An 11916-nucleotide genomic window follows, 5' to 3' on the forward strand; every position below is an offset into this window, starting at 1 on the left:
ATATATATATATACCGTTCTGCCGATGATTTATTGTTGAAGTAATGGTATGGGTGAGTTGAAAGTTCCTGGTGGTCAGTATAAAATAAGATTTAATCGGAGGCCGAGGCCTCGATTATTTCAAGTTGGTAGTAATATTTCGTTTCATTTATTTTTACTTCAAACGTTTAAAGGACTGCCCAACTTCTTCTGTTATAGCTATTTTCTGTTTTGCAAAATATCTTCAACCCTTCTGGAATAGTGTTCTCTTTTTTTACATCATATATCACGATTGTTCGGCATCTTAAAAGATGGATAGTGCAGGGAAATATTTAACTCTCTTTATTCATAATATAACTCTATTTCTGTTTTTATTACTTTTTTACGGAACACTGACTTAAGCATGTGTGACATGTCTTCAAATTTCTCTTTGATGGCGCTAAAGTTAAGGGTTTCTGTGACGCTAGCTGTATTCTTTTGAAGTTTTGATGGTAAATAACCCTACGCTGGGAAATGCTTGCATTAGTCTAAGATATGTAAGTACCTTATACGTGTTTATTTGCCATTGAATTTAAAGGAAAATGTTTACCAATGCTTGGTGGTTCAAAGATATAAATTCTGGCTTGATATTAAATCCACTAGTGAGATACATGTGTTGCATTAATGTTAATTATCTAGCGTGCTCCCTTGTAGCACTCAACTTTCATAGTACTCCTTGAATGTGTATCCTACAACATCTAATATCATGAACTCATTGCTACCTTATTCCTGGTACAGCTACGCGAACAATGTACTCTAGCTAAGGTGTACCTTTCACATTTGTTACTTCAATTTTAAATTCCAAAGTTGACAATTTTTATTAGTTTCTTTCCAAAAATCAAACTACAGATGCAACAAAGTAACTTGGACACAATAAACATAGACACGAGAAGCTGGCGAAAGGATTCGTTGCTCTTAAGCCACATTTGTCTCCTGCCCTTTTTACACATAGCAAGCTCGTAAAATGATAGAAGTTACCTCCGTTAGTAATCCACAAGCCTCAAACACTAGCTGATTGAACAGTGACAGGGTTCCATCCATTTTGTGACACAGCGAAAGAAAATATCAACATCAATATCATTACAACCTCAGCAAATATTTTCATTTTTTTTGTCTATAAAATTCTTATCACTTGAAACTGACATAGGGATGAATAATACATTAGTACCACCTGAAATTACGTCACATAACACTCCATGGTTAGTGCGTATTCATGCTGTGTAACGACACATTCAGATTGTTATAGTTCGATATTGGCAATAGGCAGCTTTTTAATAACCATTACACATATTTAGATCATGTTATCATATATGCTAGAAAATACTCATTGTTTATTTAACTCTGTTGAGTTTACAAATTATTGCACTTTAACATCCCTCGTGTACTCTTCTAAAGACACGTTTGCGTAACCAAATATAATAAGGAGCCTTGAAAGAGACACGAACCCAACTATTGATATGTTCAACATATTCATTCATAGGGCGCTTTAACATAGACAACATATGACGGTGTGTTTTTTCATATAGGTTTTGTTATTAAATCCCTAAGTCTTGCATTTTGTTATCACTGTAGAGTCTTTCTTTCTTACATTTAGAGCTAGTTTTTTGTTATCTTTATATACACGTTGATCACCGCAATAACTTCAAAGGTCCTGTATTCTGTTATCACTGCTCATTTACATTTAGAGTAAGTGTGTTGTTACCTTTATATACACATTGGTCACCGCAATAACTACAAAGGTCTTGTATTCTGTTATCACTGCTTTCTTACATTTAGAGTAAGTGTGTTGTTACCTTTATGTACACGTTGATCATCGCAATAACTACGAAGGTCATGCATTCTGTTATCACTGCTCTCTTACATTAAGAGTAAGTGTGTTGTTACCTTTATATACACGTTGATCACCGCAATAACTACGAAGGTCTTGTATTCTGTTATCACTTCTTTCTTACCTTTAGAGCTAGTTTGTTGTTACCTTTATATACACGTTGGTAACCGCAATAACTACAAAGGTCTTGCATTTTGTTATCACTGCTTTCTTACATTTGGAGTAAGTGTGTTGTTACCTTTATATGAACGTTGATCACCGCAATATCTACGAACGTCTTGTATGCTGTTATCACTGCTTTGTTACATTTAGAGTCAGTTTGTTGTTACCTTTATATACACGTTGATCACCGCAATAACTACGAAGCTCTTGTATTCTGTTATCACTGCTTTCTTACATTTAGAGTTAGTTTGTTGTTACCTTTATATACACGTTGATCACCGCAATAACTACAAAGGTCCTGTATTCTGTTATCACTGCTCTCTTACATTTAGAGTAAGTGTGTTGTTACCTTTATATACACGTTGGTCACCGCAATAACTACAAAGGTCTTGTATTCTGTTATCACTGCTTTCTTACATTTAGAGTAAGTGTGTTGTTACCTTTATGTACACGTTGGTAACCGCAATAACTACTAAGGTCATGCATTCTGTTATCACTGCTCTCTTAAATTAAGAGTAAGTGTGTTGTTACCATTATATACACGTTGATCACCGCAATAACTACAAAGGTCTTGTATTCTGTTATCACTTCTTTCTTACCTTTAGAGCTAGTTTGTTGTTACCTTTACATACACGTTGGTAACCGCAATAACTACAAAGGTCTTGCATTTTGTTATCACTGCTTTCTTACATTTGGAGTAAGTGTGTTGTTACCTTTATATGAACGTTGATCACCGCAATATCTACGAACGTCTTGTATGCTGTTATCACTGCTTTCTTACATTTAGAGTCAGTTTGTTGTTACCTTTATATACACGTTGATCACCGCAATAACTACGAAGCTCTTGTATTCTGTTATCACTGCTTTCTTACATTTAGAGTTAGTTTGTTGTTACCTTTATATACACGTTGGTCACCGCAATAACTACAAAGGTCTTGTATTCTGTTATCACTGCTTTCTTACATTTAGAGTTAGTTTGTTGTTACCTTTATGTACACGTTGGTAACCGCAATAACTACAAAGGTCTTGTATTCTGTTATCACTGCTCTCTTACATTTAGAGTAAGTGTGTTGTTACCTTTATATACACGTTGGTCACCGCAATAACTACAAAGGTCTTGTACGTTGTTATAACCACAGCTCTGTTCTACAGTACTAACCTCAATTGAAGATTGTGACACAACATCAATCTTCAACGATAACAATCTAATCACATACTGTACACAAAAAAACATACTCCAGTTATAACACTAATGGGCTTTGAGAGGTTCGCTTGAAACCCTTCATAGCTATATAACATTTTAATAATATACTGTACAAAAAACACTCCAGTTACAACTCTAATGGGATTTGAGAGGTTCGCTGGTAAACCCTTCATAGATATATATCATTCTAATAGTAAACTATACAAAAAATACACTCCAGTTACAACACTAGTGGGCTTTGAGTGGTTCGCTGTTAAACCCTTCATAGACATGGAACATTCCACATCGTAACATTCAAAACACTTTAAGTGACCACATAAAGTTCCGTGGTCAACCCCTACATAGACAGTTTAAATTGTAAGCTGGACCAAAATTATTTTTTTACTCTTTGAACACCTCGTCAATTAAACAATTGTCTTCTAGCCTGGCTTAAGAGCTCTTACAAGCTTGCCGGAAAACCGCCATAGAAATTCAAAATACTACGTTAATTTTACTATACATTTGCCCTCGTTTATGATGCAGTCCCTGTATCTAGCTCACTATACCTATCTGTCAATGTCTCTACTGTCAATTTCTTCAGTTTCCTCTCCTTGGTCAAAGTGAAATCCCACAAAATCAGTGAAGAGACAGGTAAAAAGATGTGTATGGTGAAGGCTGTTTGTTGGTACCAGCTACCCAGAATTGCCATACTCCAGAGTAGCTCCCTTTCATCCACTGTACAAGGACATTCTCTTCATTCTCTCAATGACCTCACCAATGAATGACCTACCTTACTTTTCCTCACATTGGACAGCCACCAAGACTCCCCTCGTAACAGAGGCATAGCTGTCCATTAATGCTACTTTTTATTGTGGCCTACCTTGGTCCCCTATAAAAATATAGAAAGGTAGCAAAAAATACACTACTGTTTCTTAATGAATCTGCACTGCTATATATACTATATTTAGTAGACAGACAAACTAAACTTTCATTATTCCTTGTTGATGTTAATTGATCCCATTCATAGAGTAATTTGCAGGATGCCTTACAGTGAAAAGAGAAAAAGTCCATGTCCCTCATAAAAATGCATGTTTTTAAACATTGAAATGCCAACGTATTTTCAGATCTACTTTTGAGGATATCTTTGGTAAACTGGACAGAAAATCTGCTTGAATATGCCAAAGTACTCACTTCAGGACAGCTGGCATTCAAGTTGCTTACTATAGCATCAAAAGCTAAACTTTCAGTTGCTGTGACTCTGACTTGCTTCCAAGGTCTTTAGCAAGGCAGAAAGGGTCCATGGTTGAGTCAAGGGAAGCTGCAGGGAATAAACGAGCAAATTTAATTGAATACTTTATACCTCTAACGTCATTTCCATATCAGATTCGCTGATAATATGAATCGTTTGCCTTCGTTGTAGCTGTGTATTGTGGAGTTTTGGAATGTGTTGGGGATAGAGATGAAGATACTAGTTACTATTAGAGCATTGTGAAACGAGATGCATAAAATAAAGTCAAGTAATGATGGAAAACGAAACACTCAGTGTGCTGTACTAACTACTTGCATCACTAAGGTAAGCAAAACACCAAAGTGTTTTGTTGACGTTGGTGCAGCGGTAAGTGAAACACGCAGCAAGCAACACCAAGTGTTTGGTTGACGGTGGTGCAATGGTAAGTGAAACACTCAGAATGCAATACCAACGTTTTTGAATCATTGTATCTTGGTAAGTAAAACAAAAGATAATCTCTGATTTGCTTATTATAAAGCACACAGAAGTTAGGCCTATGGGAGGCTAAGCCCTAGGTAAAGATGGTACAAGAAACACTCAGTGTGCTTTACCAAGAGTTTGAATCACTGTGTCTATGGATGTGGTAAGTGAAACACCCTGCATGGAATTTCAAGTGTTTGAATCACTGTTTCTTGGTAAATGAAACCCTCAAAATGCAATACCAAGTTTTGTTGTCGAGACACCTTGAAACTAGCCTCAACTAGCTGTGTTGTCGAAACAACTTGGACTAACCTCAGTGCAAACCTCAGAATGCAATACCAAGTTTTGTTGTCGAAACACCTTGAAACTAGCCTCAACTAGCTGTGTTGTCAAAACATCTTGAAAATAACATCAGTGAAAACCTCAGAATGCAATAACAAGTTTTGTTGTCGAAACACCTTGAAACTAGCCTCAACTAGCTGCGTTGTCGAACCACCTTGAACTAACGTCAGTGAAACCCTCAGAATGCAGTACCAAGTTTTGTTGTCGAAACACCTTGAAACTAGCTTCAACTAGCTGTGTTGTTGAAACACCTTGACACTAACCTCAGTGAAACCCTCAGAATGCAATACCAAGTCATCTTTCATTCACTTCCCATGCTGTATTCATCTCTCATTCTTTATTACTGAACGTGCGCCATTAATCTACCGTACACAATTCATCTAACACACCATTGACATACCTCATTCATTCACCTACTAACCCCATCAACCTTTTTTCCACCCACAGATCTACCAAATATACTTCTAACCATTTATTCAGTCCAACCTTAATTACAGCCTTTACTCACTTTATTGCACTTCAACACACCCAACCTTTTCTTTGGTCTGACATAAAGGAAACTTTCTAAAAGAAACATGCCCAACGTTTTCTTATAAACACCAAATAGGGCTTACCTATTTACCAAATCAGAATAAAAAATTATTAAAGTCTATTATATTTCCACTCTATTCTATCTACACTATTGTTTTTTCCAGGTGCTTTGTTGAGGTTGATCTAACAGATTTATATACAGAGGGACCTCTAACGTGTGAACATACAGAGAGACAAATGGACCAACAAACAAATAAACATATGAACAGTAACGATGTTATGTCCTCTCTTCACTAACCTTTTCGGCAAAGAGATAATACGTGCTTTGCATAAGGACATAACACAGGTGCATTAACCAGGAATCAAACTAGGAGGAACCTCTTCCCGTGTGGCCTGCTATAAACTTTAAAAAAAGAAGAGTACTAATAACTTTGTGTAGGGTTTAGTTAACTTACTTTCCTTGCTCCAACGCAGTCATGCCTATTCCATGTGAAAGGCACATAAACACTTCTGTGTACTAGGAAACACTGCATGCAGTGTTTGGTATTCTTCTTCGGAATAGTCAAGCATGACAAACTTGGGGTTCTATTCAGGGTTCCATTTTTTGATGATGTCAAGGGCCGGTTTTCGCGTAAGAGGGAAGTCAACAAACGCCAAACTTTTTTATACTCCCCTCTTACTTGTCTCTCTACACTAACACACCCCCTTAACATACTATCGCAAGAGAAGCTTGGACAGATCGCATATTTGGTATGTAATTTAACACATTGAGTACAAAAAGCCTAATGTTGTGGGCGGAGGTCAATGATCGTTTGAGTTCACCAGGGGTCAAATTTCAAATTTAACACAAGATTTCAACGAGATTTCAACAAGGACAGTTGTCATATTTAGTATGTTATGTGTCTAACATTTAGTACAAGAAGTCTGTTGTATTACTAAAATCAAGTATGTTGTACACCCCACTATATATTATGTCAGATTTATAAAGAAACTGCTAATGTTACAACATCGAAACATGATGCATTTTTGCATTCTGGTCTCATGTAGGAGCAAATAGCTTTTATTTTCCCCTTCTGTACAGCACTGATTATTAATGTTGTTTAATGGGTTGGATGAACCGGATGAACCTTATTTTGTGGTTCCTTGGGCTGGACAATTTTTCGATCCAAACCTTCTTTGCAAAAACTGAACCATGGGTTGTATATAATGTATTTCATTTATCTGCAAAATAATGCAAGAAAATATGCGAAGTGAACAGAGAATATCTAATATTTCAATGACCAAGTGCATTTTGATCTCTGTTAGCAGATAGCATAAGGTACAATTGTTTTTTTTACAAATGTCACAATGTGATTTGATCATATACAACACTTCTACCAGCCTAGATCAGTTTTCATCTGGGCAATATATATACAAAGCTTCTTCTTCCTTCACGATTAGATATTATGCAGCTCTACAATAGAAAACATAAAATGTTTGTCCATGGATGTTGGGTCTGAAGTGGGTACCAGTGAGAAGGAAATAAGGGAGGTGCCTCTGTCCATTAGAGAAAATTGTGGTTTTATTTATTAAGCCCCTATATGTAATATGGTGAAGCTTTAGTTAGCTTATTTCCAAGTAATGGTTTTGAGGCAAACTTGGAAGAGGGAACGGGGGGTTCCCTCTACCGTCCCTACACCCCACACCCATCCCTTTGTGAAATTTGTATTTTAAGTTGTGTATTTGAAAACTAGCTCAAGGTCTGGGAAACTGTAGGAAAAGACCTTATAAAGTGCACCTTCCCCCACCCCCAGATTCCTGTTAGTGGGTTTGTTTGTACCTCTTGTGTGCCAGATAAAAACTTCACATTGTAAAGTATATTATGATTCTTGCATTGTATGTGTAACAAATAAATATAAAATAAAGAAGTTTTATCTGTTTGTTAGAAGTTCCTACACTCTTTGTCCTGCCTGAAGTGGGCAATGTTTTTGATCCTTCCAAGTTCGCTGGACTGAGCTGCTGCAATTTTCTTTAGACCTACTGTACACAATCTGCCAAGGTCTTCTCGCCAATCAAAAGCAGCTGGTAATAAGCTTTAACAACATCAGCTACCAGTTTTATTGTTTAAAAGAAGGGCACTGTCTTATGTGTTCATGAAAAATTCTTGAATGTTGACCATTTGTACACAATGTTGTTACATTTTTGTATCAAGCTTACTGTAAATTAAGATACTTTTCTTGTACTGGAATTGCACTGCCAAGATGAACCAAAACAGTTATATCACACATTCACAGACAAAACTCCTCTGTAAGAAATGTCAGGATATTTATTGATTGCCTTGTCAAAATGCCAAACAAAATTTCTATCATGGGATTAGCCCTTTTTCTATAGCAATTAAGTCACATCATTACATGTACTAATGGTCAAATTCTTCTTGGAAACTGAGTGGCTTAATGTTATCTGTTGGTGGACTTGAACCACCTGCTGAATAAATTCTGCATCACCTGAACAGACTTTTATTATGGCCAAACAAATTACCAAGAAGAAATAAGTTACTTGGACGAAAGTTCACTGGCACCTTGAATACTGAAATTAGCTTCTACCAGACTTCTAAACTTTTGGTCTCTAGACCTAACGTAGTTCCTATATGGACGTATTTATTGTTATTATTAGTTTATTTTAGTTTAGTTTAGAAGGAAAGAAAGAATCCATTCACAGTACTTGCAAGTACAATTTTCTCAGGCAAACCCTTCTACTCATTCACAACCCTATTAATAATACTAATAAAATATCTCCGTAAATCTCATCTATATAGGCAACAAACAACAAGGGACCCCAAAACAGACCCTTGTGGAACCCTACTAGTAACGTCCTGCCAAGAAGAAACAAAGCCTTTAATAGGAAAGAAAGAGGAGAAGACAAAAACTCTCAGACGCGATTACAATGCTTAAAGTGCTTGTCCAAATCATGCTTAAACCATTCACACTACTTGCAAGTACAACTTTCTCAAGCACACCCTTCTACTCATTCACAACCATTTTAGAAATAAGGTTATGTCGAATATTAATCCTACTTTGTGACTTTTGGAGTTTAAGACAATTACCCCTGGTACAACTACTATTAGCAAACATGAAAAAGTCGGTGAAGAATAAATTGTCAAAACCATGCACAATCTTGAAACTCTGAATCAAACTACTACGTAACCTCCTAAGATTCAACAGTTGTAACAACCTACATTAAGAACACTCTTTAAGGATCTAATCATCCTAGTAGCCCTCATCTGGAAATTTTCGAATGCTTCCTTATCCTTAGCAAAATAGGGGTTCCAAGCCTGCACAGCATACTCCAGATGAGGCCTAACAAACTGCCTTAAAGCCTAATTACTATTGCATGTTCAGAAAACTGGAGTTCCTCTTGATCATACCTAAAACCCAATTACCTCTTTTTGCAGCTTTGAGACAACGTTTAGAAGGTTGCAGAGATGAGTCAAGTTAGATACCGAGGTCTCCTTCAGCAAAGACCTCCTGTAACGGTATATGCAAATTACAAGTAAATTTCCATAAAACTCGCGGCTTAACTTCGCCAAATGCATTTGTCCGTTTGCTTTCGTTTTGGGCGTCATTTTATTTTCTATACTGTCAGATCAAAATGAAGGCTTTTAAATATGATGAATGCACCCTTTTCTGATCCGTACTTTGAATTCGTTGTCTATTGTTAACAGCTTCCTTTGTATTTACTTTCGTTTTGATAAAGTGTTTATCAAAGTTCCAAATAGATTACTGATAACACGATAAATAATTACAAAATCTGTGATTTCGAACATGCGTTTAGTTTTGTTTATGTATATAATTGCTGCTGATTTGGCGGTTATAATGAAGTCTAGTAGATATTTGGAGTTGTATCAAAATTTTGACCAGCTATTCATTTGGTGCATACATCGCCCTATATTATTATAAGTGTTGTTACGCAGTGCAAATGGTATATTAAACGGCGACATGTACCATACTTCAAGATTATAGCTACTTAGTGTCCTAGGTATGTTTTAATGACTACAAAATAAACATGTCAGTAACTCCACAACGGAGGTAATGTTTGCTTTCCAAAATCATAATGCACGATAAAGTTAATTGCAGTCGGTTGAAAACAAAAGAATCCAATACGAAACGATTAACATCTCTTTTGAAACATTGTGCAATCCTGGTCACATAGGATGGACGCTTTGGTGCAGGTTTTAATTTCATGTTAACATTTAAATAATAATTCACTGATTGAATGTGAGGATGGGATGCCACCACACCAACCGTACTCTGAAAATGTTGATGTCGCCAATGCTTTACTTTGCTTGTTTTTAATATAATGATACATAGTATCGCCACCACACTCACGCTATGACCTAATTTTCGCGTTTTTTTTTATAAACTCTGAAATAAAACTGAATAAATGATGTGTATTATGCTACTTGGATCAAAACAAGTTTTTACGCTGTTGTAATGAAGGCAAATAGTTATGTCTGTCATGAAGTTCAGCAGTGACACTTGTTGTTTACGTTTTATATGATATTTATCATACGTTTGTGTGACTTTAATTTTCGTTGTAACCGTTTGGAAACTTAGCATAATTTTATAATGACTCTATTACTAAATGAAGATGCCGTCGCCTTAATCTGATCTGGACTGTTTGTGCTTGAATGCTGATAATAGTATACGCAAAGTACACAATACGACACCAGCAGCTGTTATTTTCCATCTACAAGCCTTTGTCTTTCCGTGTGTAAACATTCTGTAAATGCTGCCCAGTCCCCAGAGATCCGTAGAAGATGCAACCACGACCCTCACGTGCGAGAGGGGGACAGACAGGGAAGTGTTGTCGTTCATAAATACGCAAGACAGTATCTTGTGGGGTATTAAACGTCACTTCCCTCTTACCCGTCTCATTAACATATGCACGGAGTGACGCTTCTACGATTGTGGGAGACTCAACCGGAGGGGACATTCCCCGAAAATACTCATATTTTCGAAGGCGGCTTCACCGCATTAAACGATATTAAGGGGAGAAATATATACTTACTCCAAAGTAAAAGACAACAGAAGAAGGTAATGCTTGAGTAATAATACATACCTCTGTAGAATGGAACATTCCGAACGGTTAATCTGCTGGTAACATGGTTGTTGTGTAGTTTAAAAGTCTACAATTTACATGTTACGTTTTTCAAACTTTGAGTAACGTTACATGAACCAAGATAACAAATTCAAACGTTCAAAACAAGCTTTCACTAACATATCATGTTTAAATAGTGTAAAGCAGACAATCATTTATTTGAACTACTTTAAACAATGTTGTTATGCTAAACATGTTTGCAGCATATTAGTTAGTTCAGTAACGTTCTTTATAGACGGAAAACCCACTACACAATACTCTGACAAGTTCCTTAAGATTGGGCACCTTACTGTAGAATTTACGCGATGTTTGTATTGGTTCTAAAAGAACGGTTACGTATAATACTGCAACCTGCTGTAATGCTCGAGTATCGCTCTTTAATTTCAGCCAGCTTTCTCTTCAATATACAGCGATCAAAAATAAGAGAACTGTTAAGTTTACATTACCGCATGCAATCATATGTCACATCCAATCATTTAATGGGGGAGAATCAGGTGTTTCAATAATATATCTGCAAAGAAAAGAAAGTGGTTGTGTTAATGTAGGAGACCACAGAGTGATTAAAAAAATCCAAGTGGAAAGAAAATGTAAAATAGTGAGTATAAACTGTAAATAGGACAAGGGTAAATAGAGTCTGCAGTTTGTTTCCCTTACGTACAAACATAAATCTAAATTATTTCGTCGCGATGATCATATTTTATTATAACTAGGCAATCTTCTACTGCTATAGGATTCTAATGGTGGAAATGATTTATTTTTGCATACATTTAGGTTCGTACCTTTTCTGTAGTTAAACGTATCACCATAAAAGTAAAGACGCATACAAAGACGGACAATCACATTAAATACCGCATATTTTGGTGCATTTAAACAAAAGCCGAATAGCGTTGTATGTACGTTTGCATTATGATGTCAAATACAAGTGAAAACGTATTCGCTATATCAGTTCAAATATAACATTCGAGTAAAAAGTAAATATGAACTTTGATATCTTTTAAAGTTTATGCAG

Source organism: Apostichopus japonicus, chromosome 16 (genome assembly GCF_037975245.1).
Source record: "Apostichopus japonicus isolate 1M-3 chromosome 16, ASM3797524v1, whole genome shotgun sequence".
In the NCBI taxonomy this organism is placed as follows: Eukaryota; Metazoa; Echinodermata; class Holothuroidea; order Aspidochirotida; family Stichopodidae; genus Apostichopus; species Apostichopus japonicus.